At 42.3% G+C, this 22,904-nt stretch overlaps 1 long non-coding RNA gene across 2 annotated transcripts; it reads right to left on the bottom strand.

Moving 5' to 3' along the window:
* Positions 1–6,291: 6,291 nt before the first annotated feature.
* Positions 6,292–21,751, bottom strand: LOC143784236 (uncharacterized). Of its 2 annotated transcripts, none has more exons than XR_013217746.1 (3): positions 21,655–21,751; positions 7,361–7,436; positions 6,292–6,769 (listed from the first exon to the last, which is right to left on the bottom strand). It is a non-coding gene; the product is annotated as an uncharacterized LOC143784236 (long non-coding RNA). The 2 variants fall into 2 exon arrangements; XR_013217747.1 differs by lacking the exon at positions 21,655–21,751 and adding an exon at positions 19,319–19,441.
* Positions 21,752–22,904: the final 1,153 nt, after the last annotated feature.

Genomic DNA, 22,904 nt, shown 5'->3' with positions numbered 1-22,904 from the left:
GCTGCGGAACCAGAGAAAAAATGTTACTTTGATATTTGCAATCCAGTATCTTTTTCCAGTAAAATACACGTTTTACTTAATATGTAGCTGAGTTGTTAAGATCTATGGGAGGGACATAGATTTCCCAAGATATGCCTCGGGGGGCGTGCACTTCTTCTGCCTGTATGACATTAAGCAGGCAGCAACTTTCAGGGGAAAGAACACACCCTACAATAGCTCAGAGAAGGTTACTCAATGTGAGACATGTAATAACAGACAACACCTGTAATCAGACTGGTACTCACCAGTGAACAAATTATTGATTGGTCATGACAAACAAACACTGGAATCACTTGAATGTTCTATTACACCACCAAAAAATGAATTGCTCACAACAATGTCTACCAATGATATCACAATATTTAAACACCAACTACATGAATCCTATAAAAGTGGAAAGAAGATATATGGCTCAAAAGATATGTACGGTACATTTCAAAGGGATTCTGTAGATTACGCCAACAATAAGGTTTATAGCGTGATGCTACGGTAGGGCATTCCCATTCAATATCATCCACAACCAGAAATGACACTGATATATTGAGCATCGACTCTGGTCCACCATTCTGCTACAGAACAAGGTGTAACACCACCAAACAGAAATATCAAACCACATCCACTGCTTATTTTCATGTTCCTGGAACTTTGAAGGTAATCAATATTTCTAATATCGTATTGACACCTGTGGCAACATGAGGGTCAGTGAGTACTCTAATCCGCTGGCCTGGTTGTCTTTAGAAAAACCGCATGGACCAGGGCTCATCCCACTTAATGCTCTACTCCTTTCTTGTGGGCACAATACTACTCAGACAACACAGGGTTAGGATAACTGTAATGCTAGTCACAACTCATGGATCGACCATGAGGCAGAGAAGTCAGACATATCGGGGCCAGTACCAAGAGAGCACCAAGAAAACCAAGGGAAAAGAGAAAGGCATAAGTCAGGTCACGCTTCGCGGTCAAAATATCAGGCGATAAAGGCAAAAGGACAAGACAAAGGAATAGTCAGAACATGGTCCAAGGATTAGGCAGCAGAAGATCAGAACTAAAAACAATAGAAATAGGCAAACACTCACTAGGAAGCACAAACTCTGTCTGGCAGGGACCTGTGGTAAACAGCTCGGTTAAATAGCTTGGGCAATCTCCAGAAAAGAGAACACCTGAATAAACTCTTGAACATCCTAGTCCCAGATTGGACCGCCGACCTGTCAATCAAAGCACCAACAGCTCAGCACGCCCATCACAAGATTCGACATCCGAGCTGTCAATCAAAACACTGACAATTCAGCATGACCCAGTTTCGATAGGCTCTGTCCTGGGCCCTGTATTGTTCAACATCTTTATCAATGATTTAGATGAAGGAATTGAGGGTAAACTGATTAAATTTGCTGATGATGACACAAAGCTAGGAAGGATAGCTAATACTAGAGAAGAGAGAGAGAGAGGATTCAAAAAGATATAAGTAAACTGGAGAAGTGGGCAGTAACTAACAGAATGGTTTTTAACAGGGAAAAATGCAAAGTACTACACCTGGCCAATAAAAATGAAAAAAACATATACAGAATGGGAGGAACATGGCTAAGCAACAGCACATGTGAAAAAGACTTGGGTATACTCATAGATCATAAACTGAACATGAGTCAACAGTGCGATGCAGCAGCAAAAAGAGGCAAATGCAATTCTGGGAGGTATTAACAGAAGCATACAGTCAAGATCATGTGAAGTCATTATTGCCCTCTACTCCTCTTTGGTCAGACCTCATCTGGAATACTGTGTCCAGTTTTGGGCACCCCATTTTAAAAAAGACATCAACAAACTGAAGCAAGTTCAGAGAAGAGTGACCAGAATGGTGACTGGTCTGCAAACCATGTCCTAGGAGAAACGTTTACAGGATTGGGGAATGTTTAGCTTGCAAAAAAGAAGACTGAAAGGAGACTTAATAGCTGTCTACAAATATCTCAAGGGCTGTCATATTGTAGAAGGATCATCTTTATTCTCATTTGCACAAGGAAAGACTAGAAGCAATGGGATGAAACTGAATGGGAGGAGACACAGATTAGATATCAGAAAAAACTTTTTGACAGTTAAGGTGATCAATGAGTGGAACAGGCTGTCATGAGAGGTGGTGAGTTCTCCTTCAACTGAAGTCTTCAAACAGAGGCTGGACAGACACCTGTCTGGGATGATTTAGTGAATCCTGCTTTGAGCAGGGGGTTGGACACGATGACCCAGGAGGTCCCTTCCAACTCTACCATTCTGTAATTCTATGATTCTAGGATAGCAAAACAATCACTCACTGAGCAGAGGTCTCATGACATTAACACAGTGTGTTGATAGTTTATTGGATCACCAATAGTCAACAACATATAGTACAGTCACAGTAAGTGTATAAAATGGTGCAAAATGACAGAATCTCACCTTCCTCTGGCTCGCTGGGAATTAGAACATCTGCAACTTCGGGGCTTCCAGGGTCAACTACCCCAAACAGTAGAACTCCACTTTTGATGGGCACTCACAGAGTGGGGGTACCGACAAGCTTACAAAGTTGACAGAGTCCATTGAGGTATGTGGCCAGGTGATTGTCCCAACCTAGGTTCTCCAAATGTCTCTGTGGGTTCAGTAGATCAAATCAGTATTCCTCCAGTTGGAGCCATGTTTCTTTGCCTGCTGTCCTCTAGAGCCTGTCTGTAGAAAGAGAGGGGGCCCTTTTTATACCCACAGCTGTCCTTCAGGCCATAATCCACAGGTTTGAGGGGAGGTGGGAGGAGATAATTTCTCATTGTTCGAATGTTCACCTAACCTGCATATTTTGTCCTTCAATGTTTGGGAAAAAACAAGCTGCATTGACTGATACAATAGGAAGTCAGCAGTAATGTGTTAAATTAACAAACATTGATTGTTCAGTTAACCTGTACTTTTCTCTCAAGGATAGCAGAATAATTAGCTGCAAGGACTGATACAATAAGTAGTCAGCAACCATTCAACAAATCAAAAAACATCAATTTAACCTAAAACAAGAGTCAACATTCAGGCAAATATGAGCAATAGCTTATGTCTCTTGACTTTCTGAATAATATGTCTGGCATAACTAAGAATAAATGCTTTGTCCTCACATTCCTCCCCCTTCTTAATTAGCCAGATGTGGTAGGCTCATGTAATAAAACAAAAATAAAAAACAACCACATCCCTCACCTTTCCGTCATTCTGTTCCACTCCATAATCCATTTTTGGGGATAAACAGTTTTCAACCTGGACGGTGCCAAGATGCGACCGTCCAGGCTGAAAACAACTGAGGAATGAGCTGCTGCATGCGCAGTCTCAGAAACTAGCGGTAACATCATCAAGGTTGCCGCAGGCACTGAGGATGCTTTCCCAGTCTGGCCTCTGAACTGTTGTGACCTGGGTGAAATCAGCGTAGCACTGTGAGACTTTTTCTCACTGTGCTAGCAGTGATCTCACCGAGGTCACCGCATTTCAGGGGCCTGGCTGGGAACGCAACCTCAGTGACCGGCAAAAACCTTGATGATGTCAATGCTAGTCACTGATGCTGTTCTCGCATCAGCTCATTTCTCAGTGGTTCTCAGCCTGGATGGTCACATCTTGGCACCATCCAGGCTGAAAACTGTTTATCCCCAAACATGGATTATGGCGTGGAACAAAGCGATGGACAAGTGAGGGATATGGTTGTTTTTTACTTTAGTTTTATTACAGGAGACCATGGCTTTAGTGGAATGGATTATAACGTGGGTGGTTTAATCTAGATTCATTAAAGGAGTCTGTGTCATTCCTCCAATTAAAGGACTTTATTCTGGCTCTGTGTTTATTTACAATATAACTATAGGATTAGTAAGGAATAGGCGATAGACACCTCTCCATTATTAAGTCGTGGGCTTGATGTCACCGGACAATACAAAGGTGACATCAACCCCACAAATATTGAACCCCACTTGCCACCACCACAGGGCAAGTGGGAAGAGCCAGGCAAAGTGCCAGAATTGGCGCATCTAATAGATGCGCCTTTTCTGGGGAGGCTGCAGGCTACTATTTTTATCCATAGCCCCTTACCAGCTTGAGAATACCAGACCCCATCTGTCAGTTTTAGCTTGGCTGGTTGTCAAAAATGGAGGGACCCCACACCATTTTTTAAATTATTTATCCAAACAATTTTAAAAAAGCGCAGGGACCCCTCTATTCCTGATAACTAGCCTTGCTAACGCTGACAGCTGAGGGTTGCAGCCCACAGCTGTCAGTTTTGCCTGGCTGGTTATCAAAAATACAGGTCAACCCTTCTCAATTTTTTTAAAATTATTTATTTATAGCGCAATTGTTGGGTCAATTTATGCCACTTTTTCTGATGTCTGTCCCTAATTTTAGCTGTTTTGACAGCTTTTTGGCCCCCCTGAAAGTGTTGTCTATGCGTTTGGTTTTGCCTCCCATTGAAGTCAAAGGGGTTCGGGTAAGTTCATCAAACCGTTCAATGAACATGTTCGGCGGACATCGGGACGTTCACTGACCGAACCTTGAAAGGTTCGCTCATCTCTAGTCACTATCTGTAAATGTACTGTAATCAATTATGAATGTTCTGAAGGACTGGTATCTATCACTATATGTCACCATATGGCGGTAATATCGGCGTTGGTCCTTGTATAGAGATTATTTTTTCTGTAACAACTTGGCCATCTGCTGAGGTTCCCCTATACCTACAATTAGGGTGCACCACCATAGTTGTAATCAGGGTTACCTGGTTAGGGGCCTATTCAGAAGTTTCACCCTTCTGCCAGAACCAAAACCCCTCTGCATTTGCCTACCTTGAAACAGTTTTTTTCTGAAACATTAAAAAGCTGGCACAAATTGAATGTAAGTGGATAACTACTTTATAAACAATAGCAGCTCTTGGTTTAAATGAACAGCTCAATTTTGCTTGCTATCTTTAATTGTGGTACTACAATTTATCGTCTTTTGGATCCATTATTGTTTCCCAACATTCCATTTTATTTTCCCTATATTTCCAACATTGGCTTTTGCGTTCTAGTTTAATTCATATTTCTTAATGTTTTCTCCCTTTTTCTCTTTCCATCTAGGATGCAGTTCATTTCAGTGGCTAATATGAAAACAAGTCCCACACATTGTTTACTCCATTGGATCTTCTGGATTGTTTGCTACACATTTTTCCACTTAAAAATGTTTTTATAAATGTTTTCATTGTTCTGTGTGTTTTAGACACAACATTTTATTCTACTAGTATACTTACCTTTTATCACTTTCATAAGTTCTCTTTATTTGCTCACTCGTTACACAATCATTATTGTTATTTGATTTTCATTTTACAATTTTTTATTTATATTTTTTAATATTTTGTCTTATATAAAGTTTTTCATTTTATTATTATCTTCCGTATTCCCCTATCACTTTATTTGTATTTATTTAATTTCATCATTAATTTCATTGAGCTCTCCCAGCACATCCAATCATAATTTATTTTATTAATTGTTTACGCCCATCACTTTTCACTCCATGTTTCCACATTCTTTCATTTTTCATCAGTTATCCCCACACATCTTTTTTTAATTTCGGCTCTTTTTCCCACACAGTTCTAGCATTATGCAAGTTTCTCTCATCCAATATAGCAGCTGCTCCACATTTTCCCATCTATTTCTATTTTAACCTCTGCATTGGAAAAGTTTTCCTCATCAAAGATGGCTGCCACTTCACTATGCACATACGCACTGGGGACAGGACGTTCAGCTTCACTGACCTCTGTCGATGGGTATCTCCCTGATATCTCATCAAGGCAACCTCGGTGACATCCATCCAGCACAGATATCCCCGGCGACCACGACACATAATCATAGTGGACGGCTTTGATAGTAATGGCCATCACCTTCTAACTCTTTCTCACTCATTAGAAAGTTGTCTTCCATCCTCCACTTCACAACTCCCTGAAGAAGCATTAGCGAAACGTGTATTGGAGGGTAAGGTGGAGGTTGCACAGCAAGTGTATGGGGTCATGGGATCCTCTGGTCAGTACTTATTATTGTGCCTGCTGTGTTTTACTTGTTGTCCAGCAGCACTTAGCACTTTAAGTGGACATGCACTCTGAACATAAAATGGTGCCATACTATGTGTTTACATGTTGTAAATGATGCTTTACTCAATCTTTTTAACAGCGTGTAAATGCATATAAATGCTATTAACTATTTGTTGATAACATAAAATACCAACGTAAGAAATATTGACACTTTGACATTTAGGGAAAAATATATATTTGCAATAAAATATATAAAAACATACATTTTTTATACATCAAATGTGTTTATCATCCATAATAGAGTTTACAACAAAGCTGGTAACTTTTAATATTTGTTTAGCCACCGTTGAAGCTCGAGCAGGCATTAAAACATCTGTATCTGATGCAATGACAGTCAATGATGGCGGTACATGTAATCCTTTGCTTGTTTCGTCAATAAACAGAGGTCCAATGAAATGTAAAACAGGGCCGAATGGAGTGTGCACTTTCCAGTATGACCGAAAAGTGTCCCAGAAAACAGAATATTTTTCATTGTTCGAGCTAAAAACCCATATTTGGTATCCAAAGCCTCCTTTTTGGAACCCCAATGACTTCGGGGGAGAATCCGATGTATATCCATGGTTAATCCTCTCCCATATCAACATCAGCGGCCAACATGCCTCATCAAATGATGTTGTCAGTGTGAAATCCATCTTCTTCTCTCTAGAATGTTTTCAGACGTACATAATCAAAATGCTAAATTGGTTTAGATAATTAAAACATGTCTGGAATAAAGAACAAAATTCATAACAAAAGTAGTCCAGTTATTTTTCCCATCACTACACCACCCTTGTCACACTCAGAAGTTTTATATAAAGTGTACTCAGTTTCCTACAGTTCAGCCCCCCCTTTACTTCTCTTTAGCCTTAATATTGAACCTCAGATTTCACCAAGTTTTTTTTCTTGTATACTTTTCTATCACTCCCATTATACATCAGCACAGCATCACATGTGCATCTAAAGCTTGTATCATTTCAACCTGCAGGAATGACATGGTAATTATCCACAACTTTATACTCGCTAAATACTTTAATATAAGTATACGTTCAGAGCTGTCTAATTATCATCAATAGCTGTGATGTGAACCTCTTCCCCATCCCAAAATCCCTATGGAACAAGTATGTGGCACCGTCCATGTAATAACATCAAACATCCATGAAACGTGGAAAAGAGCTAGGAAGAAACAAAACGCAATAGGGTCTTTTCTCAAAACACACGAGTGTCAGGTAAAGGAGAGATGCGAGATACACTCACCTTGCTGAGTTGCTTGATGGCAACTCATAAATAGCATACATCAGCTGCTGCACAGATACCGGTCGGGAGGACGACACTTGGTGAAAGGAAAAACGAGGAGGGTATCACTAATGCGCTGCTGAGACGGAATATCCTTAAGAGTAAAACTTTTATTTAACAGGTTTATAAGTCAAGGTCACGCCGGACCTATTCCAGCGCCATTTTAAACATAAAACCGTATAAAATTGTCCCCAACATTGTCTATCAATAAATGAGCTAAACATCGCCCTACCGTGATCTATGGAATATCCAGAAACAATAATCCCCCATTTCGCTCCCACACTGTCACTCAGCAAACATCTCCACAAGACACACACACGATAGAGGTCATTGATCGTGTTTTATACAATATGAACCCAAAGAAGATGAGAATAGGCTGAGACAATGTATTACAGTTGGTGAAACCTAACCCCTGGCCCCATTTCTTGTAACACTTTAAAAAGACAGAATAGAAAAAGCAATGATGGATGCTAGGATAAAAAATGGGATATGAACAGGATGGTCCAAAAAAGATAAAACACAAAGGTTTTTAGGATGATGATCCAAAAAAAACTTTGAAAATGCCCAGTGGTTCACAAATTATATAGCCCCAATTTATCAGAGTTTTTACCAGAATTTTGTAGTAAAACACCATGAAATGTCAACATTTTCACGTAACTCAAAGTTTTGTGTCTTTTAGAGATTTTACAACCAGTCTTGGCCAGCTCTGCTAAAGTGGGCAGAGCTGGGACGTGATGGGGCAAGGAGAATTCTACATGGCATAAATTATGCCAGAAAAGTACACCAGCCCATGGCTTGATTAAAGGGGTCGTCCAGGATCAATATTTAGGATCAATATTCATTGATGGCATATACATAGGTTAGGCCATCAATATCTAATCGGTCGGACTGTGACACCCGATTAAATCGTAATGGGTGGATGTGCAGTACTCGGCAGCACCACACAATAACTGGAGATGTGCAGCTCCGTTCAATGTGTTTACACCCAGCCAGTGACGGAACTTATAATAGCTGACTAGTGTCAGTTCCCCACTTATCTATTAATGACCTATCGCTTGGATAGGCCGTCAATGTCTTCTAACTGAGAACTGCAGATCAGCTCCTATAAATATATATATACAGTGGTGAAAGTATTTGATACACTGCTGATTTTGCAAGTTTTCCCACCTACAAAAAATGGAGAGGTCTGTAATTTTTATCGCAGGTACACTTCAACTGTAAGATATAGAATCTAAAAATAAAAAATAGAAAATCACATTGTATGATTTTTACACAATTAAATTTAATTTTATTGCATGAAATAAGTATTTGATCAGCTACCAACCAGCAAGAATTCTATCTCTCACAGACCTGTTAATTTTTACTTAAGAAGCCCCCCTACTCTGCACTCATTATCTGTATTAATTGCACCTGTTTGACCTCGTTACCTGTATAAAAGACACCTGTCCACACACTCAATCACACTCCAACCTCTCCACTATGGCCAAGACCAAAGAGCTCTCTAAGGACACCAGGGACAAAATTGTAGACTTGTACAAGGCTGGGATGGGCTACAGGACAATAGGGAAGTATACATATTAGTCCTTAGACACACTGGAGTCACACTTCTATATCTCCATCTTTATAAACAAACCCTCCATAAAAACAGAAGGAAATGTATAGACTAAATAATATTTTTATTAAATTCCAACAATCTATACATTAATAACAATAAAAGGATGCCTCAAGTAAAAAAAAGAGACAGGTATAATTTTGCTGCCCAACAACAATTAATAAATCAAAGCCCAACACAAAGCGGTCACTGATAACTTTTACCAAAATAGGAGATTCCTTTTTATTTACAACAACATCAGGAAAAATCTGTGCAACCAATGTGTATCAAAAACTGCAGGTCCTTAGTATAATGCCATAGTGCAAAATAAGATATAACGCAATTAAGAACACATGGCACGAAAGGCACAAAAGGTGTCACAGGATATGTAAACCGGTTTGCAAAATGCAGATAAATATATCTCCTAGTGGGAAGTAGGAAAATGTAAACAATATTCACATGAGAAACCCTGAAAGTGCCTTAGTGCATGTATCTAATGTTTGCAAAAAATAAATAGGTATGAACAGCATGAAAAGGTGCACAAATTATAATTTTTGGTGGGCAGCAAAATTATACCTGTCTCTTTTTTTTTTACTTGAGGCATCCTTTTATTGTTATTAATGTATGGATTGTTGGAATATAATAAAAATATTATTTAGTCTACACATTCCTTTTCCTTCTGTTTTTATGGAGGGTTTGTTTATAAAGGAGGACAATAGGTAAGCAGCTTAGTGAGAAGGCAGCAACTGTTGGCGCAATTATTACAAAATGGAAGAAACACAATATGACAGTCAATCTTCCTTGGTCTGGGGCTCCAAGCAGGATCTCACCTCATGGGATAAAGATTATTCTAAAAAAGGTCAAGAATCAGCCCAGAACTACAAGGGAGGACCTGGTCAATGACCTGAAGAGAGCGTGGACCACAGTCTCAAACATTACTATTAGTAGCACACTACCCCGGATTTAAATCCTGCAGGGCATGCAAGGTCCCCCTGCTCACGACAGCACATGTTCAGGCCTGTTTGAAGCTCGCCAGTGACCATCTGGATGATCCACAGGAGGCATGGGAGGAGGTCATGTGGTCAGATGAGACCAAAATAGAACTTTTTGGTATCAATTCTACTCGCCGTGTTTGGAGGAAGAAGAAAGATTCGTACAACCCCAAAAACACCATACAAATGTGACCAATTGTGGGGAAAACCATACTTTGGGGGTGATCTTTTGCACAGGGGACAGGACAACTGCATCATATTGAAGAGAGGATGATGGGGTCATGTATTGCAAGTTTGTTTTATCTACAACCAACTTCCCTCAGTAAGAGCATTGAACACGTGTAGGGGCTGGGTATTCAAGCATGACAATGTCCCGGAACACACAGTCAGGGCAACTAAGGAGTAGCTCCGTAAGAAGTATTTCAATGTCCTGGAGCGGCCTAGCTAGTCTGCAGACCTGAACTCAATAGGAAGGGAGGGAGCTGAAACTCAATATTACCCAATGACAGCACCGAAACGTGGAAGATCTGGAGAAGATCTGAATGGAGGAGTGGGCCAAAATCCCTGCTGCAGTGTGTGCAAACTTGGTCAAGAACTACAGGAAACGTCCGACCTCTGTAATTGCAAACAAAGGTTTCTGAACCAAATATTAAGTTTTGTTTTTCAATTGTATCAATTACTACAAATTAATTATGTAAAAATCATACAATGTGATCTTCTGGATTTTGTTTTAGATTCTATTTTGTCATAGTTGAAGTGTACCCACGATAAAAATTACAGACCTGTCCATTCTTTGTAGGTGGGAAAATCGGTAGTTATTTACTCCACTGTATGTATATGCTGTTACATACATACATATATATATATATATATATATATATATATATATATATACTGTATATATAATGTATATATATATATTAAAAACATGTTTAACTTTTTGCATACCTATTTTACTAGTTCTATTTTTCAGCTGAACGAGCCACAATAGTACTGTAGCCTTTTGCTGTATTTTGCTTTCTGGGCATGTACTGTATCTACTTTACATTTTTTAATGTCTTCTATAGGAGGGGGAATATAATTTTATTATGGTAATTAATGTTTTTCTTGCACTATGCACTTTTTCTGAATTTATGGCAACCGCACAGTATTGTTACATTTTTACTACATATATAAATTATAACTATCCAATCACTTTTGTTATTCTCATTGGTGTTCTCAGGTAGAATGTACTCATTGCTTCACATGTACTAAACCCCTAGTCTCTTGTACACCTCTGAATCTATGCCATTAGTTTTTATAGTGTTTCATCTCCATATGCATTTTATTCGTTCCAGTTACGCTACATATAGAAGACTCTCATTCCATGCCTGATTTATTTGTGTTTATATTGTTGTCTGATTCCAATTTGTATTTTGCCTATTTACTAGTTGTTACATCTCATGTCTTCTTTGGTACATATATTTCTATGGTGATACCACTCATTCACAACTCATTTTTTATCTATTTTTATTATTTAATTTAAATCAATAAAGTTATCATTTTAAAGACTATTGCAGTCATTTTTGTAAGTCTTGTAATTATGTGCGGTGTTTTTGACTGTAATTTCCTAATCAGTGTAAATTGGCCCACTGACTAGCAGCCAATAATGGTAGGTTATACATGCCACATCTCCTGGGCAGGGTGCAAAGGAGAGTATACAGACATTCCAGCATGGGATCACAGCTGATTATTTCTGTGAGGAAAAGCGTTTGATGCTTGCTTTTAACCCCTTTCCGACATGTGACGTTATAATACACACATGACGTACTCCCCATTTGGTGCAGGCTCCGGCACTGAGTCTGCACCTTTCCGGGAACATGACAGCTGATCTATACAGCGATCCACTTGTGGCTGTTAACTAGTTAAATGCCACTGTCAATCTCTGACAGCAGCATTTAACTCACGTTTATAGGAAGTGTGTCACTAAACCCGCCCATTGGTGACCCTGTCACATGATCGCGGGTCACCGATGGGTCAGTATGACAACCAGAGGTCTGCAGCAGACCTCTGTGGTTGTCACTGCCAGATTGCTATGAACGCTATGAATTGCTATTTTTCTGAAAAAATTGACGTGGGCTCCCGAGTAATTTTCCTAACCAGCAGAGGGAAAGCCGACGGCTGAGGGCAGATGTTTATAGTCTGGGAATGGGGTAATACCCATGGAGCTTCCCATGCTATTACTATCAGCTCACAGCTGTATACTTAGCCTTTACTGGCTATTAAAATGGTGGACCCTAAACAAAATGACGTAGGGTCCCCCTATAATTAATAATTAGCAAAGGCTATGCAGGCAGCTGCAGGCTGATATTAATAGCCTAGGCAGGGTTTGTGTTTTCATACAATGGGACTATGGGGTTAGTAAGGGGGTGTCTTATTGACACCTCTCCATTACTAACCTTGGGGCTTGATGTCACCTGATAATACAAAGGTGACATCAATCCCCCAACTATCACCCCACTTGCCACCGCTACAAGGCAAGTGGGAAGATTGAGGCTAAGTGCCAGAATTGGCGCATCTTAGAGATGCGCCTTTTCTGAGGCGGCTGAGAAATTACATTTTTAGCATGGGGGCAGTATCCATGGCTCCTTCCTAGGCTATTAATATCAGCCTGCAGCTTTCTGCATAGCCTTTGTTGGTTATTAATTATAGGGGGACCCTACATCATTATTTTAGGGTCCCCCATTATAATAGCCAGTAAAGGCTAAGTATAAGTAATGAGCTGATATTAATAGACTGGGAAGCTCCATGGGTATTACCTCCGTCCCAGGCTGTAAATATTGGCCGTCGGCTTTCCCTCTGCTGGTTATGAAAATAACATGGGAACCCACGCCATTTTTTCAAAACAATTATCTTTTATTAATTAAATACATGCACAGTAAGCAGCACATACACTGTACTAATTGTATTTGTCACAGACATCTGTATATCTACCTATTCTATGTGTATATATATTATTATGTTTTTAAGAATATTTCCTTTGAAAATTATGTATAAATGACTTAAAGAATTTCACTATGTAAAAGCTCATGATAAAACTGCATTGCAGTGGGATAGCAATCGCACTGCATTCGGTTGTAAATCAGATGCTAGGTGTGAAAAATTGGATTGTACTCGCATGAAAAATGCATGACACTTGCATGACACTTGTATTACACTCGTCCGACTTAGCAGTGTGATAGAAATATATATATATTATGTAGATCTCACTTGCATGTATATCCCTTTAAATCATGTCCTAGCTTAAAATCAAATATATTCAACTATTTTATGATCAATTGCTCAATTTAATCACATGAGTTAGGCAAGACAGACCTCGGGACTTTTTGGTATGCTTAGATCACCAGAGAACAGGGAAGTTAAAGCAGATGATTCGAAACTAATGTCCCAAAATGTTGCTGACTAGCAGGATAAAGGTGGCAGATGTTCCCGAAAGTGCAAAATCAGTTTGTTGCTAGGTAGACCATAGTTCAAAGATGCCATGTACTCAGTTAAATGCATTATGTACTCAGTCAGCCAATGAAATAATAGCTAAATTGTATGTTAATTTACTAACCACTCCCATTTTATATGCTTTTATAAGATCATGTATCAATCAATAAACCAGAGATCTGGATGGAATGTTATACTGTCACTTTGTGTCAGAGTTCATTCTTTCTTGAGCGCTCAATAGATCAGATCTGATAATAATTGGGAACGGACGCAGCATACACACGGGGTTAAATTCACCCCGAGCCAAATTTCTATAACAGCAGGAACAAAATTGCACCGATTTTAACCCCTTCACCCCCGGAGCTTTTTCCGTTTTTTCGTTTTTGTTTTTCGCTCCCCTCCTTCCCAGAGCCATAACTTTTTTATTTTTCCATCAATATGGCCATGTGAGGGCTTATTTTTTGCGGGACAAGATGTACTTTTGAACGATACATTGGTTTTACCATGCCGTGTAACAGAAAATGGGAAAAAAATTCCAAGTGTGATGAAATTGCAAAAAAAGTGCAATCTCACACTAGTTTTTTGTTTGGCTTTTTTGCTAGGTTCACTAAATGCTAAAACTAACCTGCTTTTATGATTCTCCAGGTCATTGCGAGTTCATAGACACCTAACATGTCTAGGTTATATTTTATCTAAGTGGTGAAAAAAAATTCCAAAGTTTGCTAAAAAAAATAAAAAATTGCGCGATTTTCCGATACCCGTAGCGTCTCCAATTTTCATGATCTGGGGTCAGGTGAGGGCTTATTTTTTGCATGCCAAGCTGGCGTTTTTAATGATACCATTTTGGTGTAGATACGTTCTTTTGATCGCCCGTTATTGCATTTTAATGCAATGTCGCGGCGACCAAAAAAACATAATTTTGGCGTTTTGATTTTTTTTTTCGCTACGCCATTTAGCGGTCAGGTTAATCCTTTGTTTTTCATGATGGATCGGGCGATTCTAAACCCCGGCAATACCAAATATGTGTAGGTTTGATTTTTTTTTTTATTGTTTTATTTTGATTGGGGCGAAAGGGGGGTGATTTGAACTTTCATATATTTTTAATTTTTTTACATTTTTAAACACTTTTTTTTTTAATTTTGGCATGCTTCAATAGCCTCCATAGGAGGCTAGAAGCATGCACTACACGATCGGCTCTGCTACATAGAGGTGAAGCACAGATCACCTCTATGTAGCAGAAATGCAGGGTTGCTTTGAACGCCGACCACAGGGTGGCGCTCAAAGCAATCGGCCATCAACAACCATAGAGGTCTCAAGGAGACCTCTGGTTGTTATGGCAATGCACCGCTGACCCCCGATCATGTGACGGGGGTCAGCGGTGTGAGCACTTTCGGCCGCGCGGCCGGGAGTGCTAGTTAAATGCCGCTGTCAGCGCTTGACAGTGGCATTTAACTAGTTAATGGGAGCGGGCGGATCGCGATTCCGCTCGCGCTCATTGCGTGCACATGTCAGCTGTACAAAACAGCTGACATGTCACGGCTTTGAGGTGGGCTCACCGCCGGAGCCCACCTCAAAGCAGGGGATCTGCCAGCTGACGTACTATTCCGTCAGCTGGCAGAAAGGGATTAAAATCGCTAGTGCGACTCCAGTCTAAAAGGTATGTTGAGACACAATTTGCTTCTTCTGCAGTAAACTCGGTAGCAGGTTATGCTGCACATGGTGTTAATGGAGGAGGCTCAACAGAGCCTGAAAAGTAGGTCTAGTTGTGGTGGTGAGACCTACATGCAGGCATCTAGAGTGTGGGAATTCATTTCCACATTGATCACAGATGAATCTTTGGCCTTTTGCAGCCACTGCAGCAGGAAAATAAGCTGTGGATGTCCAGGCTTGAAAATACTAGGAACTGCGACTCTCCTTCAACACCTGAAGCAATATCACCTGCTGATTTGGGAAAAGCAAACTGACCAGAAATCTGAGCACGCCTCAAGTTGTCCTCCTTCTTCTTTTCCCCACACTTGTCTTTCCAATAGTGAGGCCGCATGCTCAAGTATTACTACTGTAGATCAGTGTCATCATCACCCATCTCACAATCAAAAACTATTGTTTCTCATATTCCTCTTCCGTTGCACCACCAAATATCCTTCCCTAATTGTGTTTTAAGAACACTGGCATATGCTCCCAATTATTCACTAGTATGCCAACTCAAGTCCCACTTGCTTAAAGGGAACCTGTCACCCCCCCCAGGCGTTTTTAACTAAAAGAGCCACCTTGTGCAAACTAATGCTGCATTCTGTCAAGGTGGCTCTTTTAGTTGGGGTCCATTCCTACGCTAAAATATTAGTTTTTATAATTAGTCCCTCATACCTGTAGTTTGTCAGGGGATAATGTCTTTTCCCCCCTGACACAAATGCCTCCCAGCTGTCACTCAATGCTCCGCGCGCCAGGCGCCGCCTTCACCTCCTCCATTAGCATCCCCGACGTAAGTTGAAGGAGTCGAAGGGCAGCGCAAACTGCGTATGCCTGAAAAAAAAAATTACAGCGCAGGCGCCGGGGACGTTAATGGAGGAAATGGAGGCGGCACACGGAGCATTGAGTGATGGCTAGGAGGCATTTGTGTCGGGGGGGAAAAGACGTTTTGAGCCTATGCGTTATGCTTTGCCCAACTGCAGGCAAAGCCGAAAAACAGAAGTGCGCATGCACTGGCAAAGGTACAGTACAGACCAAAAGTTTGGACAGACCTTCTCATTTAAAGATTTTTCTGTATTTTCATGACTATGAAAATTTTAAATTCACACTGAAGGCATCAAAACTATGAATTAACACATGTGGAATTATATACTTAGCAAAAAAGTGTGAAACAACTGAAAATATGTCTTATAGTCTAGGTTCTTCATTGTAGCCACCTTTTGCTTTGATGACTGCTTTGCACACTATTGGCATTCTCTTGATGAGCTTCAAGAGGTAGTCACAGGAAATGGTTTTCACTTCATAGGTGTGCCCTGTCAGGTTTAATAAGTGGGATTTCTTGCCTTATAAATGGGGTTGGGACCATCAGTTGTGTTGAGCAGAAGTCTGGTGGATACACAGCTGATAGTCCTACTGAATAGACTCTTAGAATTTGTATTATGGCAAGAAAAAAGCAGCTAAGTAAAGAAAAACGAGTGGCCATCATTACTTTGAGAAATGAAGGTCAGTCAGTCCGAAAAATTGGGAAAACTTTGAAAGTGTCCCCAAGTGCAGTTGCAAAAACCATCAAGCGCTACAACGAAACTGGCTCACATGAGGACCGCCCCAGGAAAGGAAGACCAAGAGTCACCTCTGCTTCTGAGGATACGTTTATCCGAGTCACCAGCCTCAGAAATCGCAGGTTAACAGCAGCTCAGATTAGAGACCAGGTCAATGCCACACAGAGTTCTAGCAGCAGACACATCTCTACAACAACTGTTAAGAGGAGACTTTGTGCAGCAGGCCTTCATTGTAAAATAGCTACTAGGAAACCACTGCTAAAGTCAGTCAACAAATATAAGAGACTTGTTTGGGCTAAAGAACACAAGAAATGGACTTTAGACCAGTGGAAATCTGTGCTTTGGTCTGATGAGTCCAAATTTGAGATCTTTTGTTCCAACCACCGTGTCTTTGTGTGACGCAGAAAAGGTGAACGGATGGACTCTACATGCCTGGTTTCCACCGTAAAGCATGGAGGAGGAGGTGTGATGGTGTGGGGGTGCTTTGCTGGTGACACTGTTGGGGATTTATTCAAAATTGAAGGCATACTGAACCAGCATGGCTACCACAGCATCTTGCAGCGGCATGCTATTCCATCCGGTTTGCGTTTAGTTGGACCATCATTTATTTTTCAACAGGACAATGACGCCCAACACTCCTATCTGTGTAAGGGCTACTTGACCAAGAAGGAGAATGATGGGGTGCTACGCCAGATGACCTGGCCTCCACAGTCACCAGACCTGAACCCAATCGAGATGGTTTGGGGTGAGCTGGACATCAGAGTGAAGGCAAAAGGGCCAACAAGTGCTAGGCATCTCTGGGAACTCCTTCTAGATTGTTGGAAGACCTTTTCCGGTGACTACCTATTGAAGCTCATTAAGAGAATGCCAAGAGTGTGCAAAGCAGTCATCAAAGCAAAAGGTGGCTACTTTGAAGAGCCTAAACTATAAGACGTATTTTCAGTTGTTCCACACTTTTTTGTTAAGTATATAATTCCACATGTGTTGATTCAGTGTGAATTTACAATTTTCATAGTCATGAAAATACAGAAAAATCTTTAAATGAGAAGGTGAGTCCAAACTTTTGGTCTGTACTGTAGTTCTGGTACATAAGCCGGATGTATGTGTGCCGCTGCATGACACTTCTGTTTTTCGGCTTTGCCCGCAATTGGGCAAAGCATACTGCGCAGGTGCGAAACGCAGTATTTCTGAGCAGGCGCTAGATGTTGCACGGCGCAAGAGGCGTCATCCATGAAGTAGGATAGTGAGCAACAGCCAATGGGAGGAATTAAGAGGACCAAAACCACGCCCACTGGAAAGGACTAAGACGATTATCATACAGTACGGGAGAAAATAAAAATGTTTTCGGGAGTATATAAGAGGAGTCAGGGGGTTATATAAGGATTTAGGCAATGCAGCACAGACACTGAATAAGGTGATATTTTTAGCTGCTATGTCACAAAACTGGTGATATTAGAAGGCAGAACAGGCCAGAGGGCCACACAGTGAAAGGCACAGAACGCTTGGGAAAAACAGAATGCGGTCAGACGCCATTTGGTACAATTGTATCCCTTAGAGAATCCGGGGCCTGTGGCTCGAATTAGGACAGAGGAATCTTTTTCATCTCCCTGTGAAGGGGGAGCCGAAGTGGGATCCAGTACGGGAAAGTGGGCGCAGGAATATGGTGACCCCAGAGCCAGGACTAGCATCTCAGAGGCTAAATGAGCCAGCATTGAGAGGGAAAGCTCAGGCTGAAAATGGAACTGCAAAGCCAGGAAGAGCATCTCAGAGGCTAAAGGAGCCAGCATTGAGAGGGAAAGCTCAGGCTGAGTATGGGACTGCAGAGCCAGGAAGAGCATCTCAGAGGCTAGAGGAACCATCATTGAGAGGGAAAGCTCAGGCTGAATTCATGAACTTGTGCTGTACTGAAACGGCCATGGATTGTTTGTTATCAAGTAAAGTTACACTGTTAAAGAGGAATACGATGTCTGTTCTTGAGTGTGTGATATCGTCTGGAGACAGGACTATGGGCAGGGCTGCCACTAGGAATTTCAGGGCCCCATACTATCAAAATTTTGGGGCCCCCTTGAGACTCCACCCAGGCTCCACCCCAGCTTCGCCCCCACTCCTCGAACCTTCCACAGTCCCACTGCCCAGCCCTGTGAGGATTCGCCAGTCTCAGAGCTGGGAATGAATTGACTGCAATGGTGTGAAATACAGACTTCCGGACAGTATCTAACTAGAGGAACCATTGGTGAATATCAGTCTGAACTTGAAGCACAGAGCATGGAATGGCTGTGGGTCACCAAGCAGCCTCACAATATGTAGGAGGATGCGGGCCAGGAGATCGGCTCCCAGTCCACGCACTGCAGGAGGAGCGCAGACCGATTTCCCCTTTCAATAATTACACTGCCATAATAAACATGTTTCCCAATCATACATACCCATATGCATTAATCATTCCCTCCCCCCTTCCAACCCCCAACCAAAATTTATAAGCTACTGGAAGATCCTGAGCGCTGCTGCCTGATTTTATAATTGGACATTTAGTTTTGCAGCAGCGCTCAGGGTCATCCAGGAGCTTATACATTCTGGTTGGGGAATGGAAGGGGGAAAATGATTATATCATACAATCACTTACCGAAATTAATACATGGACTTAAGTTAGCTACTCAAACAGCCAGTGGTGCCTCCACGCCCACCACCCAGTCCAGAAGAATCTAATGGTCTTCTCAGCCTGCCCACCACTGCCACCTCAGCCTGCCCACCAAATAAATGTAAACAGTGTAAATTATTGCACGTATTCACCGATTATATACTACTAAAAAATCTCTTTATTGGTATTCATTAAAAACCTATAAATTCTAGAACGTATAAATACACCTCAAAACATAACTCAAAGTGATAATATAAAAAAAAATCACATAGTCAAGAGTAAAGGGGGATCACCTCATTTATTTATTTTACTCACTTTTATAGTGCCATTTACTCCACAGCGCTTTACATTTGTCAACTACTCTTGTTCCTACCTGTTCGCCGAGGTTGGCACCCTCTTGAAACACAATTGTCGACTAGCCGTGGTTGTCTTCACGACCTACTCAGCTTCCCCTCAGCAGCCTCCACCTGCTGGACGCAGACTCCCTCACTAGCCTCCCCTCACTCCACTCAGCAGCCTCCCCCGCCGGAAGCAGACTCTACTCAGCAGTCTCTTCCTGTGGGATGCAGACTCCACTCAGCAACCCCCACCTGTTGGATGCAGACTCCCCTCAGGAGCCTCCACCTGTGGGAAGCAGACTCCCCTCAGCAGCCTCCACCTGCTGGACGTAGACTCCCTTCATTAGCCTCTCCTCACTCCGCTCAGCAGCCTCTCCATGCAGGATGCAGACTCCCCTCACTAGCCTCCCCTGACTCCACTCAGCAGCCTCCCCCTGTGGGATGCAGACTCCCCTCAGCAGCCTCCCCCTGCGGAACGCAGACACCCCTCAGTAGCCTTCACCTGAGGGACGCAGAATCCCCTCAGCAGCCTCCAGCTACTGGATGCAGACTCCCCTCAGCAGCCTACACCTGCTGGATGCAGACTCCATTCAGCAGCCTCCACCTGCTGGATGAGGACTCCCCTCAGCAGCCTCCACCTGCTGAATGCAGATTCCCCTCAGCACCCTTCCCTACTAGCCTCCACTCAGCAACCTCCCCCTACTAGCCTCGACTCACTCCACTCAGCAGCCACCCCTCACAGGATGCACACTCCCCTCACTAGCCTCCCCTCACTCCACTTAACAGCCTTCCCCCATGGAATGCAGACTCCACTCAGCAGCCTCCACCTACCGGATGCAGATTCCCCTCAGCAGCTTCCACCAGCTGGACACAGACTCCTCTCAGCACCCTTCACCTACTAGCCTCCACTCACTCCATTCAGCAGCCTCCCCTCACAGGACGCAGACTCCCCCTCCCCCTGTGGGACACAGACCCCCTGTCCCCTCACTAGCCTCCCCCTGTGGGACTCAGACCCCAAGTTCCCTCACTAGCCTCACCCTGTGAAACACAAATCCCCCAGTGCCTTTACTAGCCTCCCCCTGTGGGACACAGCCCACCAGTCCCCTCACTAGCCTCCCCCTGTGGGACACAGCCCACCAGTCCCCTCACTAGCCTCCCCCTGTGGGACACAAACCCACCAGTCCCCTCACCAGCCTCCCCCTGTGGGACACAGACCACCAGTCCCCTCTCTAGCCTCCCCTCAGCAGCCACTGGCTACCAGACGCAGTCTCCGCTTACCGGATGCAGTCTTCTCACACACCACCCAGTGCCTGCTGACAACATAGGTGGCACGCTGCTCTGCTCTGCTCAAGAATGAGGAAGGAATATGATGCACCCAGACCGGCTGCAGCTTAAAGGTACAGCGTCCATTTCTGTCCACCAGGTGCATTAGCAACACTGTAGGTGTATCTTTAAATCACTACAGGGTCGTAATGTATCTGGCTTGCGGTGGCTTTGAACTATTTTCCCTGGGGCCTGGTGAGCAAAAGCAAAGAGAGGGGGGCCTTCTGGGGGGAGGGGTGCAAGTGTGTATGGGCCCCCCTTTTTGCTTCTACTCTTGGACCCCATACAATGCTAAGGGCAGTAATGCCCTGATGGCGGCCCTGATGATGATTAACTTCTGACCTACAAACATCCATGGATCACTCTGACCCCTGCTCACCTCACATTAAAAGCAATGTAAACCACACGATGTCCAGCAAACAATCATTATCACACAATAAGTTTAACATAACACATGCGGTATCTGCCATTGGGAAAGAGCAACTGCTCTGCGTCCTATAAAATCCACACAGTCTGTAATATACAGGGAGCCCCAAGTGTAATGGCCCTATCCTAGTGATGCAATCAGTATTATATAGAAGATATGAATCATGACAAGAGTTTTATAAATTAAGTAAAAGAAAATCACATTTAAGTCTCTTCTACACGACTGATGCCTACCTGCTATTTCATATCTTCACTTTTGAGCTTTGTTCACTTAGGACAAACTTATGGTCAGTGACCTCCTGGATAATCAGTGGCTCCGCTCCTCCCTCCGACATATTGTACTTTGTTTTCATCTGCAAATAATTTTTGAGTGTGTTTTGTGGTGAACTTAGGTATTTTAAATGTTATTAACATTGTATGTAAATTTTTAACACATGTGAATTAATGTGATTGGAAGCTATCCAATCATTAAGGTTGTGATGTCATTATGGATACTATAAATGATGGCATGTATTCCTCATTTCTAACTAGCCTGATGAAGAAGATAGACCAGCTCCGTAATGCTTAGATTAAAAAAATAATTAAATAAGGAAAGAAAATACTCCGTACATCCATGGCAGAGCTTTTGGAAGCCCATTTTGTACTTACGGTATATTTTTATCCTGATTCACTATAGTGAGTTACTCCCTCGGAGGTTTTATCTGAATCATGTCACTCTGAGATTTAGATGGATACCCCAATGTACAGTGGGTACTGAAAGTATTCAGACCCCTTTAACTTTGTCACTCTTTGTTTCATTGCAGCCATTTGGTAAATTCAAAAAAGTTCATTTTTTTCTCATTAATGTACACTCTGCACCCCATCTTGACTGAAAAAACAGAAATGTAGTAACCTGAAATATCACATGGTCATAAGTATTCAAACCCTTAGCTCAGTATTGAGTAGAAGCACCCTGTTGAGCTACTACAGCAATGAGTCTTCTTGGGAATGATGCAACAAGTTTTTCACACCTGGATTTGGGGATCCTCTGCCATTCTTCCTTGCAGATCCTCTCCTGTTCCGTCAGGTTGGACGGTGAACGTTGGTGGACAGCCATTTTCAGGTCTCTCCAGAGATGCTCAATTGGGTTTAGGTCAGGGCTCTGGCTGAGCCAGTCAAGAATGGTCACAGAGTTGTTCTGAAGCCACTCCTCTGTTATTTTAGCTGTGTGCTTAGGGTCATTGTCTTGTTGGATGGTGAACCTTCGGCCAAGTCTGAGGTCCAGAGCACTCTGGAAGAGGTTTTCATCAGGATATCTCTGTACTTGGCTGCATTCATGTTTCCTTCAATGACAACCAGTCATCATGTCCCTGCAGCTGAAAAACACCCCCACAGTATGATGCTGCCAGCACCATGTTTCACTGTTGGGATTGTATTGGGCAGATGATGAGCAGTGCCTGGTTTTCTCCACAGGTACTGCTTAGAATTATCACCAACAAGGTCTA

The sequence above is a fragment of the Ranitomeya variabilis genome, chromosome 7 (assembly GCF_051348905.1).
Source record: "Ranitomeya variabilis isolate aRanVar5 chromosome 7, aRanVar5.hap1, whole genome shotgun sequence".
Taxonomy (NCBI): domain Eukaryota; kingdom Metazoa; phylum Chordata; class Amphibia; order Anura; family Dendrobatidae; genus Ranitomeya; species Ranitomeya variabilis.
Note: the sequence above shows the minus strand (reverse complement) of the source record. Positions and strands in the feature narration are given on the sequence as shown.